We start from the raw sequence: 23,729 nt of genomic DNA, 5'->3' as shown, positions 1-23,729 counted from the left end.
TCTGTCCTTCATCACCTGGCAGGAACAAAAGTAAATCTTCTCTGAACTAAGATAATATCATCCAGAGCTCCTCCAACTTGTAATATGCAATGTCTGGCATTTAATAAAAAATTACTAGGTTTACCAGTATGAGTTTACTAGGACTGCCATAACAAAGTACTACAGACTGGGTGACTTAAAAAACAGAAGTTTGTTGTCTCCTAGTTTTTGGATGCTAGAAGTCAGAAACCAAGGTATTGGCAAGGTTGACTCCTTCTGGGGACTGTCAGTGAAGGATCTATTCCAGGTGTCTCTCATGGCTTGTAGATGGTTCATCTTTTTCCTGTGTCTCTTCATACTGTCTCCCTTCTATGTATATCTCTTTGTCCAAATTTACTCCTTTTTATAAGAATACCAGTCATATTGGATTGGGGTCCACCCTAGTGACCTCATTTTAATGTAATTACTTCTGTAAAGATTCTTTCTCCAAATAAGGTCATATTCTGAGGTTTTCTAGGTCAGTAGAAAATATTCAGACTGAAGAATCAAGAAAAAAGAAATTACAAAAAAAAACACATCAACAATTCTTTGGCTTCACTTTGGTGTACTTGTTGCGAAGCCTTGAAAGCATCAACTCAGGCTGTATAGTGAATAGTAGATTTACAGTCAGACAGATGTGGTTTAGAATCCTACTTCTAGGGCGCCTGGGTGGCTCAGTGGGTTAAGCCGCTGCCTTCGGCTCAGGTCATGATCTCAGGGTCCTGGGATCGAGGCCCGCATCGGGCTCTCTGCTCGGCAGGGAGCCTGCTTCCTCCTCTCTCTCTACCTGCCTCTCTGCCTGCTTGTGATCTCTCTCTGTCAAATAAATAAATAAAATCTTTAAAAAAAAAAAAAAAGAATCCTACTTCTACCTCTAACTCTTTTACTGTGTGATGTTGGATTAGTGATTCTCTGAACCACAGTTTCTTCATCTATAAAAGGAGGACAATAAAGCCTACCTGACAGGATTGTTGTGAGAATTAAATAAGGCAATACATGTGAAAGTGCTTTGTAAACTGCAGGGCCCCACATGTGACAATTGTTCTTTAGTATGCATAATATATAAAACCTTGGGAAATTTCTCCTATTCTGAGCAGAAGTCTATAGATAACTTGTTTTCTAGAGTCAATATCTGCCTTAACAATTCAGAATAAAAACTTACTCCATCTGTTGTTGTGCATACTTGGTGAAAAAAAGAGGAGTGTTTGCTGTGCTAAGCATTATTCTGTCAAGTCTCATTTTATCATCTTTGTCAAGAGTTAAATCTGCTTCTTTAAGGTTGTTGAGATTTTCTATTTTTCTATTCCTAAAACATTTTATAGAAGTATATCTTGTTGGGTATGTTAAAGAATGTTTATTTGTATTTCATCTGTCAACTTGTATTTTTGTTTTATTGCTGTTTCTAATCTCTTCAATTCTACAGTCAACTCATTCAATAAACATTTGTTGATATACTATGTGCCAGACAATGTGCTAAGTGCTTGTGACAAAAGGTGAATAATACATCTAGTGGGGAAGTTAGATACACAAATACTTACGATATAGTGAGATGAGTGCCATAGGGGAGGCATGTTAAGCACAGAAAAGAGGTCACCTCTACATGTGGTGCCACTGAGAAGTTGACATTTGAGTTATGTCTCTAATGATTAGTAAAAATACCTTGTTGAGGAAGGGCAGGTGTGCATTTCAGGTGGAGGAAACAAGATGTAGAGGGGCAAAAGGGAATTGAAGGATTTGATGTATTCAGGGATCAAATGTAATTTGGCATGGCTAGGGTGTAGGGTATGAGACAAGAAGAGACGGAGTGATAAATTCTGTTGGAAAATTTTGCAAGCACTTAAAGAGAAAAAGGAGAGGGATAATAATGAAGGGTTTTAAGCAGGGGAGTTGAATAAATTCACATATCTGCGGTGATATGGATGATGGACTGGAGAGAGGTGAGGGGAAAGGTCAAGAGCTCAGTTAGGAGGCTGGTGCAAAAGCCCAAGTGAGAAATGATGAAAGCCTGAACTAGGGCAGTGGGCCAGTGGAGATGGAGAGAAGAGCCCAGGTTTAAGAGGGATAATAGAGGGGCGCCTGGGTGGCTCAGTGGGTTAAGCCGCTGCCTTCGGCTCAGGTCATGATCTCAGGGTCCTGGGATCGAGCCCCGCGTCGGGCTCTCTGCTCAGCAGGGAGCCTGCTTCCTCCTCTCTCTGCCTGCCTCTCTGCCTGCTTGTGATCTCTCTCTGTCGGATAAATAAATAAAATCTTAAAAAAAAAAAGAGGTGTAATAGAGCCATACCTCTTGGTGTAGAGGTTTCTCCTCAAAATGGAGTGGATAGTTTGTCCCTGTTATTCTCTTTCTATTAAACAATAGAGTACCCCCTTTGGATGAAGATTTATTGAAGGAATCAGAGCAAATAGAGAGCATAGTTGAACATCTACCAAGTAAAAATCAGTCTGGCTGGGTGGAAATTGATGTGAAGGTGCTAGGATTTGGTAAAGTGAATGACTGGATCTGGGTAAGTTTGGTCAGGGTATCTCCTTGGATGAATATTTCCTGGCCTCTTTTCTGTCATTAAATTTTCATCACATCTTTTCTCTTTACTCTCAGTTCCTCATTTCTCCTTTTACTGAGAAAAGACAAAACAATCAGTTGTGAACCTCCAAAAGTTCCTACTCTCACACCTGCTCACCTACCTGCATCTGTGCCTATTTTCTCTATCTTCTCTTATTACTATAAACTGTACATGCTTTTATCTAAAGTCAACCCATACACTTATGCACTAGATTCCATCATCTGTTGCCTGTTTATAGGGTATAAATGCTGGAGGAATGTCCTTTTGTTTTATTTGACAGTGAGAGAGGGAACACAAGGGAGTGGGAGAGGGAGAAGCAGGCTTCCCACTAGGCAGGGAGCCCGATGCAGGGCTTGATCCCAGGACCCTGGGATCATGACCTGAGCTGAAGGCAGATGCCCAATGACTGAGCCACCTAAGTGCACCATAACTGATCTTTCTGCTTCCATCCTTCTACCCTATTTTATTCTAATCTCTAAACAACAGCCATATGGTCCCTTTAAAACATATCACATCATGTTGCTCTTCTGCTCCAGTTGGCTCCTTATTCAAAACAGTCCTCAATATGGCTTACATAAAGCTATCTTTTTTACCACATTTTCAACCACACCACCCCTTTCTCTTGGTACCAAACATGCCAAGTATGCCTTTGGGGTCTCTGTACTTTCTGATCCCTCTATCTGGAATATCTTTCTCCATCTCCACAGATAGGCACCATATGGTTTTCTTCCTCACATCTTTTGGGTCTTTTCTCGAATCACAAATATCCTTCCAGACCACCTTTTATAGCAACAAAAATCTCCTGCACAATCCTTGTTTAATATCCTTGCTTGCTTTATTTTTCTTCATAATTTATCCATTACTTTACGTTTTTTTCATTTATTTGTTTATTGCATGTTTTCCCCCTAAAATGACATAGTTCTTTGAGAGAGGGGATTTTGTTGTTTGCCAAAGTATCCACAGTACCTAGATGTATTAGGTGCTTGATAAATATTTCTCAATGAGCAAGTGAATTAATTAGTGAATCAATCCTGAAGGAGAAGCATCTTGAACATTTTCACAGCTTGAAGGAATATGACTTGGTGGAAAAGAGGATGAAGGGCATTCCAGACAGAAGCAGTGTCATTTACCAAGACAAGACTGTTAGAATGAGCTCTTGAGGTTTGGGGGATAGCAAGCTTATTGTCTTACTCCTATGAAATGGCTGTAAAGATGTGAATTGAAGTAGTTAGCATTATCTTCTTGCTTTTTAAATTGTCTTCAGTCTTCAAACCCTTAAACCATCCATATCTCTCTGGGGCCTCATTTAACACTACAAGTTTTACTTTCATTACTATGCTGTTAGTTATTTGGAGGCAAGAACTTTAGTTAAGTCTTGTGTACTTGATAGATACTCAAAATGTGTGTGTGTGTGTGTGTGTGTGTGTGTGTGTGTGTGTGTGTGTGTGTGATGTTGGAAAGGGAAGTTGCCCAGTGTTGTGAGTACTTTAGTAAAAGGGCCTATGTTTTGTGACTTTTGATCAGTGGACCATAATGAAAAATATTTATGACACTTAACCTACCCACTTTATTGCTTTATATAAGGTAGTGCTACTGAACATGTATTAATTCCCAGATATAAATTTACTGCCTTTATTCTGGGAAGATAGTCATATATGTCAAACTTCTTCAAATTTTTCATTTAAATTGGTTGAGTTTATTACACTTTAGTTCTTCTTTAAATATTTAGTAGAATTCTCTAATAAAACCATACCAACCTGCTGTTTTCTTTGTTGGAAGGTTTATAACTATAAATTAAATTTATTTAGTAGATCTAGAACTGTTCAAGTTACCTATTTCTTCCTCAATGGCTTTTGTTATTTTGAATCTTTCACAGAATTGTTCTACTCCAACTCCATGTCAGATTTATGGGTAGAGAGTTTTTCATAGTATCCCCTTTCTGTCTTTTTAATGTCTGCAGGGTTGTCGTGTTAGCCCCACTTTCATTTGTCATATTGGCAATTTCTTTCTTCCTTCTTTTTTTTTTTCTTGGCTTGTATAATCAGAGGTTTATCAATTATATTCATCCTTTCAAAGATCCAACTTTTCTCAATTAAAAAAATCATTAGGGCACCTGGGTGGCACAGGCCATTAAGCATCTAACTCGGTTTCAGCTCAGGTCATGATCTCAGGGTCATGATATCGAGCCCTGTTCCATGCTCAGTGCAGAGTTCTGCATGAGATTCTCTCTTCCTTTCCCTCTGCCCCTCCCACTTGTTCTCTCTCTCTCAAATAAATAAATCTTTTTAAAAAAAAGTAATTGATTTCTTGAGGCGCCTGGGTGGCTCAGTGGGTTAAAGCCTCTGCCTTGGGCTCAGGTCAAGATCCAAGGGTCCTGGGATTGAGCCCCGCATCAGGCTCTCTGCTCAGCAGGGAGCCTGCCTCCCTTCCTCTCTCTCTGCCTGCTTGTGATCTCTCTCTCTCTCTCTCTGTCAAATAAATAAATAAAATCTTTAAAAAAATAAATAAATAAATTAAAAAATCACTGATTTCTCAGTGGAGCAGAATTGAGAGCCCAGAAGTAAACCCATGCTTATACGGTCTATTGCTAAAGAGCAAAGGAGTCAAGAATATCCCATGAGAAAAAGACAGTCTCTCCAATACGTGGTGCTGGGAAAACTGGACAGCTACATGCAAAAAAATGAAACTCAAAATGGATTAAGGACCTAAATGTGAAACCTGAAACCGTAAAATTCCTAGAAGAAAACAGAGGCAATAACTTCTTTATATCAGCCCTAGCAACATTTTCCTAGACATTTATTCTCATGCGGGGGAAACCTAAGCAAAAAGAAACCATTGGGACTACACCAAAATAAGGTTTTGTGCAGCAAAGGAAACCATCAACAAAATGAAGAGGAAACCTATTGATGGAAAAAGATATCTGCAAATGATATGTCTGATAAGGCATTAATATCCCAATATATAAAGAATTATATAACTCAACACGCCCTCCCAAAACCCCCAAATAATCTGATTTAAAAATGGGCAAAGGTCCTGAATAGACATTTTTCTAAAGAAGTCATGGAGATGGCAAACAGACACAAGAAAAGATGTGCAATATCACTAATCATCAGGGAAATACAAATCAAAATCACAAGATATCACCTCACAACTGTCAAAATAGCCAGTATCAAAAAGACGAGAAATAACAAGTTTTGGCAAGGATATGGAGAAAAAGGAACCCTTATGCATTGATGGTAGAAATGTAAATTGGTGCAGCCACTGTGAAAAACAGTGTGGAGTTTCTTCAAAAAATTAAAAATAAAATTACCATATAATCCAGTAGTTCCATTACTAAGTATTTGCCCAAAGAAAATGAAAATACTAATTCAAAAAGATATGTGCACCCCTATATTTATTGCAGCATTATTTATAATAGGATATGAAAGCAATTCAACTGTCCTTGGATAGATGAATGGATAAAGATGTTGGGGAAATAAGACCAGAGCTCTGACAGATTTTCTGCCCAGGATGTCTCAAATTCATTCTTAAGGAACTGAGAACTTCATCTCCAAAAATGTCAAAAAGACCGTCTTATGCCCCACCTCCCAACCCAGCTCCTGCAATACAAATGCTCAGCACACCAGGGTTTGTGGGATACAATCCATATGGTCGTCTCGCTTACAACCATATGTTCGGAGGTAACCCAGGCACCCATGGCCAGGTCATGGCATCCTCTGTTATTATGATTTCAAAACCCCCAAAGCCACCAAATAAACCATTGTTGCCCTACATGAGGTACGGCAGAAAGGTCTGGGATCGAGTAAGAGCTTCCCATCCTGATATAAACTTCAGGGAGATTGGCAAGATGATTGGTAGCATGTGGCTCACTCATGAAGAAAAATAAGAACATTTAAATAAATATGAAACAGAAAAGATAGAGTACAATTAATCTTTGAAGGCCTATCATAATTCCCCCACATACCTTGCTTACAGAAATGCAAAAAGTTATGCAGAAGCTGCTCTAGAGGAAGAAAGTCTACAAAGACAGACTTGCATGGAGAAAGGAGAACCTTACATGAATATTCAGCCTGCTGAAGATCCAGATGATTACAATGATAGCTTTTCGGTGAAGTGTATAGCCACCACCCATTTCCAGAGAAACCACCACCTCATCATTGAAATCCTTAGTGAGAGTGTGGTGCCAGATGTTCATTCGCTTGTCACAACAGCTAGAATGTAGGTCCTCAAAGGATAGATCCAGTCCTCAATGGTTCATCAATAAAAACTAAAGCAGAACTTCTTCAAATAGAGGAATACAGCAGGAAAAGAAGGGGAAATTCATGAAAAGTACAGACTAATAACAATGTACTTAAAAGGTGGTGTGGCTTGAAAGTAGAAGTGTATATGGAAAAAAATTGCCTCTGAAATTGCACGGGTAGAGGACCAAGCCCACAGAAGTCAGGAGAAAAGGGAGAAATAGGCTGCTGAATGTAGTCAGAGAAGCATGGTTCTTGAGGAAAAGCAAGATGCTAGTAAGGCCAAGGAGAAGAATGATAACGAGAGCATCCCACTGGGATGCACAGAGGAGACACACTTTGAAGAAGCGACAGAAAGCGGACAGAATGATGAAGAAGGCACATCTACTCCTTGAGGACAAGGAGAGCAGGCAGGAGGGGATGGACAGTATGGCTGAGGAAGGGACCAGTGATAGTAACCCTGGTTCAGAGAGCAGCAGTGCAACAATGGAGGAACCACCAACAGACCCCACAATGGAAGACAAAGAGAAAGAATAAATGCTGCCTCATTTAATGTGTTCTCAATAATTTTTAAATAAAAAAATTATATACAAATTTAAGGATTGTTCTAGCTCTGTGAAAAATGCTGTTCGTATTTTGATAGGAATTGCATTAAATGTGTAGATTGCTTTTGGAAATACAGACATTTTAACAATATTTGTTCTAGTCAATAAGCACAGAATGTTTTTCTATTTCTTTGTGTCAACTTCAGTTTCTTTCATCAGTGTTCTCTAATTTTCAGAGTATAGGTCTTTAACCTCTTTAGTTTAGTTCTAGGTACTTATGGTTTTTGGTGCAATTGTAAATGACATTGATTCCTTGATTTTTCTTTTTGCTGCTTCATTATTGGTGGGTTGAAATGCAACAGATTTCTGTATGTTGATTTTCTATGCTGCTGCTTTACTGGGTTTGTTTATCAGTTCTAGCAGTTTTACACACACACACACACACACACACACACACACACACACACTGGAATATTATTCAGCCATAACAAGAAAGAGGTCTTGCCATTTGCAATGACAGGGATGGAGCTAGAGAGTATTATGCTAAGCAGAATAAGTCAGAGAATGACAAATACCCTATGATTTCACTCAATGTGGAATTTAAGAATAAAACAAATGAACATACGGAGAACAAAAGAGAGGAAAACCAAGAGACAGACTATTAATTATGGAGAAAAAAACTGGTGGTTACAAGAGGGGAGGTGAGTGGGGGGATGGATTAAATAGGTGATGGGGATTAAGTACTACACTTGTGATGAGCACTGAGTGTTGTCTGTAAGTATTGAAACAGTGTATTGTATACCTGAAACTAATATTATACTGTATGTTAAGTAACTGGAATTTAAATAAAAACTTTTAAAAAATAAGTGTTTTTTGAGTTTTAATGGTGTTATGTGGTTGGTTTATTAATACTTTTCTTATCCATATCATACCACCAAAGGCTTTTGGAACATTTAGCATCATGAGCCAAATGACATAGTCACCTTTTTAAGCTATTGTGAAGATGGTTCTTTTCTATGGGTCTTATTTCTATTCCTCAACTACTGAAAGTCTTAGAATTTAAGTTAATTGAGAAAATGCCCATGTCTTTTAGTTAGCTATCCTTTGATGCTGCACAATCTACTCTTACAAATGCCTTCCTACGACTCACTGGGGTGTGTTCCAAAGCCATAGCCATAAATCTCCCAGTTCCTATCAACAGCTTACTGACAGTTCCTTTTCCTGTGTACTTCCACAAAGAGTAGCTTCTTGAAAACATAATCATATATAGGAAGGTATTTGTTCACTTACCCTTTTTTTATTTTTAATCAATGTCAAATGCCAAGAGTTGTGTTAAGGAGTTAAGAATAGTTACTAGCTTATGAAGTGGTCATTAAAGTGAATATTGGACATATACATTGTGTATACTACTTTTTGTTATAATTAATATTTGGAATGTTAAGTTCATCCTTATTGCACAGAAAATTACTTTTTTACCACATTTTCTAAAGACTGAATAGGTCACAAAGTTTAAGATATTGAATATTCTTATAGTGGACTGTTTAACTTCAAAACATTTAGCCCATTCCAGAAGGAAAACAGCTGGTAATTAAGTTTTCCACTTGAAATTATTCTATAGTAATCAAAACACTCAAAACTCAAGGCTCCGGATACCATAGGTCAGAGCCTACTTTTTAAAAAAAGATTGTATTTATTTATTTTAGAGAGGTAGAGAGAGAACAAGCAGGGGGAATGGCAGGCAGAGGGAGAGGAAGAAGCAGGCCCCCTGGCGGACAGGGAGCAGGATGCAGGGCTCAATGCCAGGATCCTGGGATCATGACCTAAGCCAAAGGCAGACTCTTAACCAACTGAGCCACCCAGGCATCCCACAGAGCCCACTTTTTGATAAACTCTTAATAAAGACTAGAAGCAGGATAGTTTGTGACATGTATGCTTCCCCAAAACTAGATTTTTCCCACTAGAATAGTGGTATATCTGAAAGTATATGTTTCTTTTTTAAAAAAGATTAATTTATTTTTATTTTAGAAAGAAAGAGAGTGTGTGAGTGGGGAGAGGGGCAGAGGGAGAGAATCTAAAGCAGACTCCCCACCAACCACTGAGCCTGACATGGGGCTCAATCCCACGACCTGTGAAATCATAACCTGAGTTCAAACAAGGAGCTGGATGCTCAGCCAACTGAGCCACCCCAGCACCTCTGATGGTATATCTTTTTTAAAGGTCCAAATATAATAATAGGGGAAAAAGATGTAATATATATATACAATGAAATACTATACAGCTATAAAATGAATGAGATCTTGCAATCTGCAACAACATGAATGGACCTAGAGGATATTATGCTAAGTGAAATAAGTCAGAGAAAGAAAAATGCTATATGATTTCACCTACTGTGGAATGTAAAAAAAAACAATGAACAAAGAAAAAGCAAAAACAGATCCATAAACAAGCTGATGGTTGCCAGAGGAGAGGAGGTCAGAACATGGGAAAATGGTTGAAGAGGATTGGGAGATACGACTTCAAGTTATGGAATGAATAAGTCATGGGGTTAAAAGATATAGCATGGAGAATATAGTCAATGGTATTGTAATAGCATTGCAGGGTGACAGATGGTAGCTCTCCTTTTGGTGAACATAGCATAATGTATAGACTTGTGGAATAACTATGTTGTACCCACCTGAAAGTAATGTAATATCGTGTGTCAACTAAAATTAAAGATTTTATTGATTTCTGTTATTATTTCATTTTGCTTACTTTGAACTTCATTTGCTATTTTTTTTTGGTCTAGTTTATTAAGTTGGATGCTTAGACTATTCAATTAAGACCTTTCATGTTTTCTAATGTAAGCATTTAATGCCACTAAGCACTGCTCTAGTTGTTGAATCTGAATAAGAATGTATATCCTTGTTTTTCTCTTGATCTAAGGAGGGGATTTATTAAATCTCTCACCATTAAGTATTTTGTTAGCTCTTGGGGCACCTGGTGGTTCAGGTTAGGCAACCAACTCTTGGTTTCAGTTCATGTTGTGATCTCAGGGTTGTGAGATCAAGCCCTGCATGAGGCTCCACATTCAGTGCAGAGTCTGCTTGAGATTCTCTCTCCCTCTCCCTTTGCCCCTCCCACTCCTTCTCTCTCTTTCTCTCTCTCTCTAAAACAAATAAATAAATCTTTTAAAAATTATCTTGTTAGCTCTAGATTCTTAATTGATGCTCTTTATCAGATTGAAGAGGGTTTTTTTTTCTTATTGGTAAATAACAAAAATTCAACTGAGTAAATTTAAAGATCAAATTGGCTCCATTCGACAATTCACTAATTGGACAGCATCACATCTACCAAATATAAAGGAGCTCCATCAAGTTTCAGAAAAGGAAAGTTTTTTTAAAGGAAGAGAGGGAATAAAAAGAAATTATTAGCAAAGAATACATTTTCTTGGGCAAGGTCACCCTCCCTAAGGAGAATCCATTCAGTGGATTACATCCTAGTGCTGACCAGGAAATTACAGGTTGGATGGTCAAAGGTCATATATCTGGGAGAAGTTGCAATTAGGTGCAATTGGTGGGGTTTAGCATATGTGGCTCCATTGAGGCCTGCTGTCTCCTTTTTAACACTAGCTTACTTAACATTTTTTTCAAGAATAGATGCTGAAATTTATCAAATGGGTTTTTTTTTGTTCCTATGGAGGATCATTTGCTTTTCCTTCTTTATTCTGTTTATATTGTGAATTATGTTGATTAATTTTTTAATATTTTATTGAATTTTTTGCATCTATGTTCATAGGTGATATTGGACTATAGTTTCCTTTCTTGGAACGTTTTGTTTGGCATTGGTTATCAAGGTAATACTAGCCTCATATAAAATGAGTTGGGATGTTTTCCCTCTTATTTCCTGGATATTTGTGTGAGTTTGGTATTATTTCTTCCTTAAGTGTTTGTTAGAATTCAACAATGAAGCCATCTGGGCTTAGAGTTTTTCTTGTTAAAAGGTTTTAAACAACGGCAACAATATATTTTTTTAAGCTTTTATTTGAATGAGAGAGAGAGATAGGGAGAGGGAGCCACAGGTTGGGAGGAGCTGGCCGGATGTGGGGCTCAATCCCAAGATCTTGGGATCATGACCTGAGCCAAAGGCAGACACTTATGACTGAGCCACCCAGGCCCCCCAAAACAACAAAAAATTTAAGATAGATGTGTAGCTATTTGGCGTATCTATTTCTTCTTTATTGAGCTTTAATAGTTTCTGGAGTTTTGTTTTTGTTTTTTTGTTTTTAGGAATTGGCCCATTTTATCTAAATTGTCAAACTGATGGGCATAGAGTTATGGATAAAGGAGGTGTGTTATATATATGCAGTGAACTATTTACTCAGCCACAGAAAAGAATGAAATCTTGTCATTTGCAATGACATCGATAGAGCTAGAGAGTATTATGCTAAGTGAAATAAGTCAGTTAAAGAAAGACAAAGACCATATAATTTCATTCATCTGTGGAATTTAAGAAACAAAACAAATGACCATAGAGGAAGAAAGAGAGCCAAACCAAGAAACATACTCTTAACTACAAAGAAAAAAGACCTCGTGGTTGCAGAGGTGAGGTGGTTAAATAGGTGATGGATATTAAGAACTCATTTGTCTTGATGAGCACTAGGTGTTGTATGTAGGTGTTGAAACTAATATTGCACTGTATGTTAACTAGAATTTAAATAAAAATTTAAACAAAAACCATGTAGAAACTTCCTCAGCATTTGGGAGTCATTTAGGCAAGCAAATACTAGTAAGCAAAAAGACAACATTAAAAATGAAAAATCCTCAAATGTAAGGAGAATGCTTGTTCTTGTCTTTGATATGCATTTATATGAACATGAGAAAAAAAGTATTTTAATTTAAAGGAAGTCAAGTCTTTGTGCTCACTCTTTCTTCAAATGTAATCTCCTGTCTGCATACCCCTCACTATAGAACTTCATCCATACTGACCTGCTATTTCCAGCAAGGATGATCAGCTAACTGTGAAGCTCTCTAGGTCTTATTCCTAGTGTTTTGGGGTTTTTTTTAAACCACAATTTAAAAACATTTTGGGGGTTTGTTTTATGAACCAGAATATGGTCTAACTTGGTGACTATTCCTTGTGCACTTGTAAAGATTATACATTTTGCTCTTGTTGAGTGGAGTGTTCTATAAATGTCAATTAGGTAGAGTTGGTTAATAGAGTTGTGCAGTTCTACATCCTTACCGATTTTCTGTCTACTTGTTTTATTGATTGCCAAGAAAAGAGTGATAAATTCCCCAACTATAGTTATCGATTTTCCCATTTCTCCTTTTCAGTTTTATCACTTTTTGCTTCATGTACCCTGAAACTCTGTTGCTAACAGCATGCATATTCAGGATTATTATGACTTTTTTGTGAATTGATCCTTTTATCCCTGTTTATCCCTGGTAATAGTCCTTTTTGTGAAGTCTGCTTTGTCCTTTTTTAATATAGCTACTTCAGCTTTATTTGAATTATATGTCTTTATATTTAAAGTGGATTTTTTATAGACAACATGTAGGTTCTTTTAAACCAGTGTGACAGTCGTTGTTAGGTATATCTTGACAGCTTACATTCAATGTAATTATTACTATGGCTGGATTATATTCTACCATTTTATTATTTGTTTTCTGATTGTACTATTATTCTTTTGTTTTCCATTCTTGCTTTCTTTTGGAATATTAGTGTTTTCAGTAGTCCATTTTTATTTATCTATTAGTGTTTTGCTATATGTCAAATTTGTATGTTGGTGCTTGCACTGTGGATGACAGGTCACATAATATTACATTTCTACTCTTAAATTTATTTATTTATTTGTCAGAGAGAGAGAGAGAGAGAGAGAGCACACAAGCAGGGGGAATGGCAGGCAGAGGGAGAAGCAGGCTCCCCACTAAGCTAGGATCCCGATGCAGGACTCTATCCCAGGACCCTAGGGATCTTAGGATCATGACCCTAGCTAAAGGCAGACACTTAACCAGCTGAGCCATCCAGGCATCCCACATTGTCTACTTCTTTTTTTTTTTTTAAAGATTTTATTTATTTATTTGACAGAGGGAGAGATCATAAGTAGGCAGAAGAGCAGGCAGAGAGAGAGGGGGAGAAGCAGGCTCCCTGCTGAGCAGAGAGCCTGATGCCGGGCTCCATCTCAGGACCCTGAGATCATGACCTGAGCCAAAGGCAGAGGCTTAACCCACTGAGCCACCCAGGCACCCCCCACATTGTCTACTTCTTTAAGAAAAATTTATTTTTATTTATTTGAGAGAAAGAGAGGGCATGAGCAGGAGGAGGGGCAGAGGGAGAAGGAGATTACCTGCTGAGCAGGGTGCCCAATGTGGGGCTTGATCCAGGGACTCCAGGAACCCGACTTGAGCTGAAGGTAGACTCTTAACCAGCTAAACCACCCAGGTACCCTGCATTGTCTACTTTGAGTTAATATTGTACTACATCAAGCATAATATAGATACCTTACAATTGTATGGATCTGTTTACCCTCTTGCACTTTTATCAGTGATACATGTATTTACACCTACATACATTGAAAATTCCACATATCACATCATGAGTTTTGCTTCTAAAAGTCATACATATTTTATAGAACTTGAATATAATTTTTATATTTGCCAGATACATACTATTTGTCTCTCTTCTATCATTCTTATAGATCTGAATTTTCCTGCACTCTTGTTTCCCTTCACTTAGAAGAATTTCTTTTAGAGAAGATCAGCTGGCAATGAATTCTCATAGTTTTCCTTCATCTGAAAATGTCTTCATTTCACATTTATTTCTGAAGATTATTTCATTATATATAGAAGTCTTGGTTTACAGTTCTATTTGTTCAGCACTTTAAATTTGCTTTTCTACTGTTTTTCTGACCCCATGGTTGTTTTGTCTTGTTTTGTTTTGTTTGAGAAATCCATGGTTCTTTGAATCTTTGTTCCTCTATATACAATGTTTAATATAAAAATCTGATTACAATATTTTAAAAAATCTTTGATTTTCAGCACTTCAGTTATGATGTACCTAGACATTGTTTTCTTTGAGTTTATTATGTTTGGAGTTACCTGAACCTCCTGAATCTTACAAGCATGGCTTTGCCAAATTTGAGAAGTTTTTAATAATTATTTCCTAAAATATATTTTATATGATCATTTCTTTCTCCTATGACTCCAGTGACAAGAATGTTAGAAAGCTTGATGTTGTTTCACAAGTATGTTAATATTTTTTCAATACTTTTCCTCTATTACTATTACTTGATAAATTCTGTTGATCTCTCAAATTTTACTATTTATTATGTCGTTTACATTATACTGCGAGCCCATCAAGTTATGTTTTTAAACTAATTAGAGATTTTGTATTTATTTCTAAAATTTATATTTTTATAGTGTATTTTTTTCTGCTGAAATTACTATCTTTTCATTCATTTAACATGCTTACATCATAAAGCATAATTCTAAAAGTTGTGTATTCATTTTCTATTGCTGCATAACGAATTGCCACATGCTTAGCAGCTTAAAACAACACACATTTGTTACCTCTCAGTCTTTGTGAGTCAGGAGTCTGGCCATCGCCTAGTTGCTCCGTGTCTCACAAGACTGTAATCAGAGTGTCACCTGAGCTACATTCTCATCCAGTGCTTGGGGTCTTCTTCCAAGCTTACATGGTTGTTGGCAGAATTCAGTTCCTTGCAGCTTGTAGTTCTCTCCCACATGACCTTCTCCATAGGTAGCTTCATTATAATATCTTACATCTCCAAGGCCAGCAAAAAATCTCTCTTTGTAGTCTGCTGAGACAAAGTCTAATACACCATGACATAATCACTGAAGTGGTATCTCATCAACTTTATCATGTACTATAATCTAATCAGTGGAGTGATATCCCATCACCTTTGTTATAATCTACTGCAAGTTACAGATACTGCCTGCATTCAAGGGGGAGAAGATTCCATTAAGCTGTGGCTACCAGGAGGCAAGAAATCATTTGGAGGTCTTCTTAGGATCTATTTGCCACAAGCTGCTTTTTAAAAAATTAAAAAAAATTTTTTTCAGTGTTCCAAAATCCATTGTTTATATACCACACCCAGTGTTCCATGCAATATGTGCCCTCCATAATACCCACCACCAGGCTCACCCCCGACCCCCTTCCCTTCAAAACCCTCAGTTTGTTTCTCAGAGTCGATAGTCTCTCATGGTTTGTCTCTCCCTCCGATTTCCCCCAACTCACTTCTCCTCTCCAGCTCCCAATGTCTTCCGTGTTATTACTTATGTTACACAGGTAAGTGAAGCCGTATAATAATTGACTGTCTCTGCTTGACTTATTTCACGCAGCATAATCTCTTCCAGTCCCATCCATGTTGATACAAAAGTTGGAGGCATAATACTCCATTGTATATATGGACCATATCTTCTTTATCCATTTGTCCGTTGAAGGGCATCTTGGTTCTTTCCACAGTTTGGTGACTGTGATCATTGCTGCTATGAACACTGGGGTACAGGTGGCCCTTCTTTTCACTACATCTGGATATTTGGGGTAAAATACCCAGTAGTGCAATTGAAGGGTCATAGGGTAAGTCTATTTTTAATTTCTTAAGGAATCTCCACACTGTTTTCCAAAGTGGCTGCACCAACTTGCATTCCCACCAACAGTGGAAGAGGGTTCCCCTTTCTCCACATCTTCTCCAACACTTGTTGTTTACCGTCTTGTTAATTTTGGCCATTCTAACTGGTATAAGGTAGTATCTCAATGTGATGATTTATATCTCCCTGATGGCTAATGATGATGAATGTTTTTTCATGTGTCTGTTAGCCATTTGTATGTCTTCTTTGGAAAAGTGTCTGTTCATGTCTTCTGCCCATTTTTTGACATGATTGTCTGTCTTGTGTATGTTGAGTTTGAGGAGTTCTTTATAGATCTTGGATATCAGCCCTTTGTCTGTAGTGGCATTTGCGAATATCTGCTCCCTTTCCTTGGGTTGCCTCTTTGTTTTGTTGACTATTTCCTTTGCTGTGCAGAAGGTTTTGATCTTGATGAAGTCCCAAAAGTTCATTTCCACTTTTGTTTCTTTTGCCTTTGGAGACACATCTTGAAAGAAGCTGCTGTGGCCGATGTTGAAGAGGTTACTACCTATGATTTCCTCTAGGATTTTGGTAGATTCCTACCTCACATTGAGGTCTTTTATCCATTTCGAGTTTATCTTTGTGTATGGTGTAAGAGAATGGTCAAGTTTCATTCTTCTATACATAGCTGTCCAATTTTCCCAGCTCCATTTATTAAAGAGACTGTCTTTTTTCCACTGTATATTTTTTCCTGCTTTGTAGAAGATTATTTGACCATAGAGTTGCAGGTCCATATCTGGGCTCTCTACTCTGTTCCACTGGTCTATGTATCTGTTTTTGTGCCAATACCATGCTGTCTTGGTGATCACAGCTTTGTAGTAAAGCTTGAAATCAGGCAACATGATGCCCCCAGTTTTGTTTTTCTTTTTCAACATTTCCTTAGTAATTTGGGGTCTCTTCTGGTTCCATACAAATTTTAGGATTGTTTGTTCCAGCTCTTTGAAAAATGCTGGTGGAATTTTGATTGGGATGGCATTGAAAGTATAGATGGCTCTAGGCAGTGTAGACTCTTTAACAATGTTTATTCTTCTGATCCATGAGCATGGAATGCTCTTCCATCTTTTTGTGTCTTCTTCAATTTCTTTCATGAGTGTTCTGTAGTTCCTTGAGTACAGATCCTTTACCTCATTGGTTAGGTTATTCCCAGGTGTGTTATGGTCCTTGGTGCTATAGTAAATGGAATCAGTTCTCTAATTTCCCTTTCTATTTTTTCATTGTTAGTGTATAAGTAAGCAACAGATTTCTGTACATTGATTTTGTATCCTGCCACATTACTGAATTGCTGTATGAGTTCTCGTAGTTTGGGGGTGGAGTCCTTTGGGTTTTCCACATAAAGTATCATGTCATCTGTGAAGAGAGAGAGTTTGACTTCTTCATTGCCAATTTAAATGCCTTTTATTTCTCTTTGTTGTCTGGTTGCTGTTGCTAGGAATTCTAATACTATGTTGAACAAGAGTGGTGAGAGTGGGCATCCTTGTCATGTTCCTGATGTCAAAGGGAAGGCTGTCAGCTTTTCCCCATTGAGGATCATATTCCCTGTGGGTTTTTCATAGATAGATTTTATGAAGTTGAGGAATGTTCCCTCTATACCTATACTTTGAAGTGTTTTAATCAGGAAAGGGTGCTGTATCTTGTCAAATGCTTTTTCTGCATCAATTGAGAGGACCATGTGTTTCTTCTCTTATTGATTTGTTCTATCACATTGATTGATTTGCACATATTGAACCACCCTTGCATCCTATGGATAAATCCCACCTGGTCATGGTGGATAATTTTTTTTGTGTGTATTTTTGCCAGTTTATTTGAAAAATTCAATTTCTCCCGTGTTTTACTATAAGAAGTTTCAAATATACAGAAAAGTTGAAATAATAGTAAAATGAATACTTATGTACCATCTACCTAGATTCAAAAATTGTTAATATTTTGCCATATTTGCTTTCTTTCTCTCTTTATATATTCATATACGCTTGTTGCTTTGTTATTTAAAAGTAAATTGTAAGGGAATTCTTTTTTTTTTAAAGGTTTTGGGGTTTTTATTTTATTTTATTTTATTTTAAAATTTATTTTCAGTGTAACAGTATTCATTGTTTTTTTACCACACCCAGTGCTCCATGCAATCCGTGCCCTCTCTAATACCCACCACCTGATTCCCACAACTTCCCACCCACCGTCCCTTCAAAAACCTCAGATTGTTTTTCAGAGTCCATAGTCTCTCATGGTTCACCTCCCCTTCCAATTTCCCTCAACTCCCTTCTCCTCTCAATCTCCCCTTGTCCTCCATGCTATTTGTTATGCTCCACAAATAAGTGAAACCATATGATAATTGACTCTCTCTGCTTGACTTATTTCACTCAGCATAATCTCTTCCAGTCCCATCCAGATTGATACAAAAGTTGGGTATTCATCCTTTCTGATGGAGGCATAATACTCCATAGTGTATATGGACCACATCTTCCTTATCCATTCATCCATTGAAGGGCATCTTGGTTCTTTCCACAGTTTGGTGACCGTGGCCATTGCTGCTATAAACATTGGGGTCCAGATGGCCCTTCTTTTCACTACATCTGTATCTTTGGGGTAAATACCCAGTAGTGCAATGGCAGGGTCATAGGGAAGCTCTATTTTTAATTTCTTGAGGAATCTCCACACTGTTCTCCAAAGTGGCTGCACCAACTTGCATTCCCACCAACAGTGTAAGAGGGTTCCCCTTTCTCCACATCCTCTCCAACACATGTTGTTTCCTGTCTTGCTAATTTTGGCCATTCTAACTGGCGTAAGGTGGTATCTCAATGTGGTTTTATTTTGAATCTCCCTGATGGCTAGTGATGGTGAACATTTTTTCATGTGTCTGATAGCCATTTGTATGTCTTCATTGGAGAAGTGTCTGTTCATATCTTCTGCCCATTTTTTTATATGATTGTCTGTTTTGTGTGTGTTGAGTTTAAGGAGTTCTTTATAGATCCTGGATATCAATCTTTTGTCTGTACTGTCATTTGCAAATATCTTCTCCCATTCCGTGGGTTGCCTCTTTGTTTTGTTGACTGTTTCCTTTGCTGTGCAGAAGCTTTTGATCTTGATGAAGTCCCAAAAGTTCATCTCGCTTTTGTTTCCTTTGCCTTTGGAGACATATCTTGAAAGAAGTTGCTGTGGCTGATATCGAAGAGGTTACTGCCTATGTTCTCCTCTAGGATTTTGATGGATTCCTGTCTCACGTTGAGGTCTTTTATCCATTTGAGTTTATCTTTGTGTACAGTGTACATGATTTCAAGCTTTACTACAAAGCTGTGATCACCAAGACAGCATGGTACTGACATAAAAACAGACACATAGACCAGTGGAACAGAGTAGAGAGCCCAGGTATGGACCCTCAACTCTATGGTCAAATTTCTTCGACAAAATAAGAAAAAATACACAGTGGAAAAAAGACTGTCTCTTCAATAAGTGGTGCTGGGAAAACTGGACAGCTATATGTAGAAGAATGAAACCCGACTATTCTCTTACACCATACACAAGGATAATCTTTTTTTTTTTTTAATTTTATTCATTTCATTTGACAGAGATCACAAGTAGGCAGAGAGTCAGGCAGAGAGAGAGAGGAGGAAGCAGGCTCCCTGCCAACCAGAGAGCCCGATGCGGGGCTCGATCCCAGGACCCTGGGATCATGACCTGAGCCAAAAGCAGAGGCTTTAACCCACTGAGCCACCCAGGTGCCCAAGGATAATCTTTTTAATGTACTGTTGGGTCCTATTAGCTAGGATCTTTTTGAGAATCTTAGCAGCCATATTCATCAGGGATATTGGTCTGAAATTCTCCTTTTTGGTGGCGTCTTTGCCTGTTTTGGGGAACAGGGTAATGCTGGCTTCATAAAAAGAGTTTGGAAGTTTTCCTTCTGCTTGTTTTTTGAAGCAACTTCAGGTAAATAGTTTTTATTTTTTTCTTTGAATGTTTTGTAGACTTCTCTAGGGAACCCCTCAGGTCCTGGGCTCTTGTTTTGGGGGAGGTTTTCGATCATGTCCTCAATATCATTACTAGATATTGAATATTCAGGTTGTCAATTTCTTCCTGACTCAGTTTTGGAAGTTTTTAGGTTTCCAGGAATGTATCCATTTCGTCTAGGTTGCTTAACTTATTGGTATGTAACTGTTGATAATAATTTCGATGATTGTTTCTATTTCCTTGGTGTTAGTCATGATCTCTCCCTTTTCATTCATAATTTTATTAATTTGGGTCCTTTCGCTTTTCTTTTGGATTAGTTTGGGCAATGGTTTATTGATCTTACTGATTCTTTCAAAAAACCAGCTTCTAGTTTCATTGATGTGTTCTACTGTATCCCTTGTTTCTATCTCATTGATATCTGCCCTAATATTGATTATTTCCCTTCTTCTGTGTGGGGTTGACTTAATTTGTTGTTGATTCTCCAGTTCTTTAAGGTGTAAAGAGAGCTGGTGTATTCTGGATTTTTCCATTTTTTGGAGGGAGGCTTGAATGGCTATGTATTTCCCCCTTAAGACCACCTTTGCCATATCCCATAGGTTTTGGAATGAAGTGTCTTCATTTTCATTGCTTTCCATGAATTGTTTAAGTTCTTCTTTGATTTCCTGATTAATCCTAGCATTCTTAAGCAGGGTAGTCTTTAGCTTTCAAGTGTTTGAATTCCTTCCAAACTTTTTCTTGTGGTTGAGTTCCAGTTTCAAAGCATTGTGGTCTGAGAATATGCAGGGAATAATCTCAGTCTTTTGGTATTGGTTAAGCCCTGATTTGTGACCCAGTATGTGGTCTATTCTGGAGAAAGTTCCATGGGCGCTTGAGAAGAATGAGTATTCTGTTGTTTTAGGGTAGAATGTTCTGTATATATCTATGAGGGCCATCTGGTCCAATGTGTCATTCAATGCTCTTGTTTCTTTATTGATTTTCTGTTTGGATGATCTGTGTATTACTGAGAGTGGTATGTTAAGATTCCCTACTATTAATGTATTCATATCAATATGACTTTTTTTTTATTTGAGAGAGAGACAGTGAGAGAGAGCATGAGAGGAGAGAAGGTCAGAGGGAGAAGCAGACTCCCCGTGGAGCTGGGAGCCCGATGCGGGACTCGATCCCTGGATTCTGGGATCATGACCTGAGCTGAAGGCAGTTGCTTAATCAACTGAGCCACCCAGGTCCCTCAATATGACTTTTTATCTCGATTAACAGTTGTCTTATGTAGTTGGCTGCTCCCGTATTAGGGGCATAATATTTACAATTGTTAGATCTTCTTGGTGGATAGACCCTTTAAGAATGATGTAGTATCCTTCTTTATCTTTGACTACAGTCTTTTGTTTAAAATCTGATTTATCTGATCTGAGAAACGCTACCCCAGCTTTTTTTTTTTTTTTTTGAGGCCCATTGGCATGAAAGATGGTTCTCCATCCCTTCACTTTCAGTCTGGATGTATCCTTAGGTTCCAAATGGGTCTCTTGTATACAGCATATGGACGTGTCCTGTTGTTTTATCCAATCTGCAACCCCGTGCCATTTTGCGGGAGCATTTAGGCCTTTCATGTCAAGAGTGGTTATTGAAAGATACATTTTTATTGACATCATGTTGTCTGTGAAGTCCTTGTTCCTATAGATGGTCTATGTAAATTTCTGTTCATGACACTCTTGATTTCCAGAACCTGCTTTTAAGTCTTTGATAATTCCAACATCTGAATCATATAGGGTATAGAATATGTTGATTGGTATTCCCTTGAGAACTGGTCACATTTTCCTTGTTTTGTGTATGTTGAGGAATTTTGCATTGTATCCTGGACATTTTGAAAGTTCTGTCATGTAAACTATGTCACACTATAATCCTCTAGAGAATATTTTTAGAAGGTAGTCAACCAAATTAGGGTCAGACCACAAATTTAATCCTGCCTTCTGTGGATAGTGATTCTAATTTCAGTTCAATTCCAAGTCATTAGTTTACTGTTTTATTTCTGTTCTCTGCATGTGCCATTCAGGTGTTTGACCATTGGGTAGTAGTTTACTTTTTTAAGATTTATTTATTTATTTTAGAGACGGAAAGAAAGAATGCATGAGCAGAGGGAGGAGCAGATGAGGGGGGAGATAGAGAGAGAATCTCAGGCAGACTCCCCACTGAGCATGGAGCCTGATGCAGGACTTGATCTCCCCACCCTGAGATCGTGACGTGAGCCAAAACCAAGAGTGAGATACTCAACTGCCTGAGCCACCCACCTGCCCAGGGCATAGTTTAAATCTTAGTGCATTCCTCATGCCCTTTGTTATGATCTTTTGGGTCTTCTCTGCTTCTGTGGAGCTTAGGGATGAGCATAGGACTTATATGGTTCATTCACAGAATTGGGAGATTATCTTCTCTAGCTCTCTCTCTCTTTCACAAGCCTACTCTTGAGCCCATGGTACTCCCTTTCCTAGTTCCTCTGGCCATAAAGACAGAGTATCCCTTGGATATTTGGTTGCTTACTCAGCCATCACTGCCATACCCCTCTGTGACTGGGCAATGCTGCTCAAGAAAACAAAACAAAACTGAACAGAATTACATCTTCCTCTTTGGCTCAAATAGTCCCTATTATGGTTACTTTGCCTAGTAATACAGGGGTTTTGTTCAGATTTTCACCAGTCATGTGACTATGCTGCTGTGTAACTCTGACACTGGGATCCACCCTCAGGAAAAATCTGCAAGAGAAAAAATATATATAGCATCCACCTTGTCATGGGCCCCTTCTCTAAGTTTTAACTCCCTTTCACAGTCTAACTGCTTTGATTACTTTTCAGTCTTTAAGTACTTGGCTTTTTAATTTTGTCCATCATTTTTAGTTGTTTATTAGAAGAAGAGATAGGTGATAGTTGGCTTATTCTATTTTGGCTGAACTGGAATTTGTTCTTTCACTTGTAAAGTATCTGTATATTTATATATTAAGTTGGTTTCTTATAAACAATAAATACTTTTGCTTGTGCTTTTTTTTAATCCAGTCTGACAATATATGGCTTTCAATTAGAATGTTTAGATGATTTTCATTTAATGCAATTATGGTTATGTTTGGATTTGAATCTACCATTTTGGTATTTGGATTCTATTTGTTTCATTTGGTCTTCAGTTCTTTTTTTCCTCTCTATACTTGCCTTCTTTTGGAATAACTGAATTTTTTTGAATGACTTCACTTTATCTCCATTATTGGCTATACACCTTTGTTTTTAGTGGTTGCAGTAGGATGCTCTTATTACAACCTCCCTTAATGTGATATTACACTATTTTACATACTGTAAGAACCATATATTTATTTTGCCTTTTCCATCCTTTGTGCTATTGTTGCCATCTATACATTTTACTTTTACACATACTATAAACCCCACAAAACATTGTTATTATTTTTACTTTAAACAGTCATTTATCTTTTAAGGAGATTTTTTTAAATGACAGAAGGTCTACATTTAGCATTTGTGGCAGCCTGTATTCCTTTCTATAAATCAAAGTTTGCTTCTGGAATAATTTTTCTTCTACCTGAAGAGCTTCATTTATTTTTTTTTATAGTTTAGGTCTGCTGCTGATTAAATCTCCACTTTTGTTTGCCTGAAAAAGTCTTTATATAGTGCTCAATTTTGAAAGACAACTTCACTGGATAAAAAATTCCAGGGTTGACAGATTTTTATTTCATCACTTTAGAGATGTCACTCCACTGCCTTCTAAATAGCATAGTTTCTGATGAGATGTCTGTGATTTTTCTTACCTTTGTTTTTCTAT

General features: G+C 37.7%; 1 protein-coding gene and 1 pseudogene across 4 annotated transcripts in view; both read left to right on the top strand.

Annotated features, from left to right (window-relative positions):
• EDA (ectodysplasin A) overlaps positions 1 to 23,729 on the top strand; it is a 458,012-nt gene that overhangs the window by 109,401 nt on the left and 324,882 nt on the right. The gene's annotated exons all lie outside the window — the stretch shown is intronic.
• On the top strand, positions 6,133 to 7,351 carry LOC125091936 (SWI/SNF-related matrix-associated actin-dependent regulator of chromatin subfamily E member 1-like; annotated as a pseudogene).

Source organism: Lutra lutra, chromosome X (genome assembly GCF_902655055.1).
Source record: "Lutra lutra chromosome X, mLutLut1.2, whole genome shotgun sequence".
In the NCBI taxonomy this organism is placed as follows: Eukaryota; Metazoa; Chordata; class Mammalia; order Carnivora; family Mustelidae; genus Lutra; species Lutra lutra.
The sequence above is the reverse complement of the archived record's forward strand: the minus strand, read 5'-3'. Positions and strand labels throughout refer to the sequence as shown.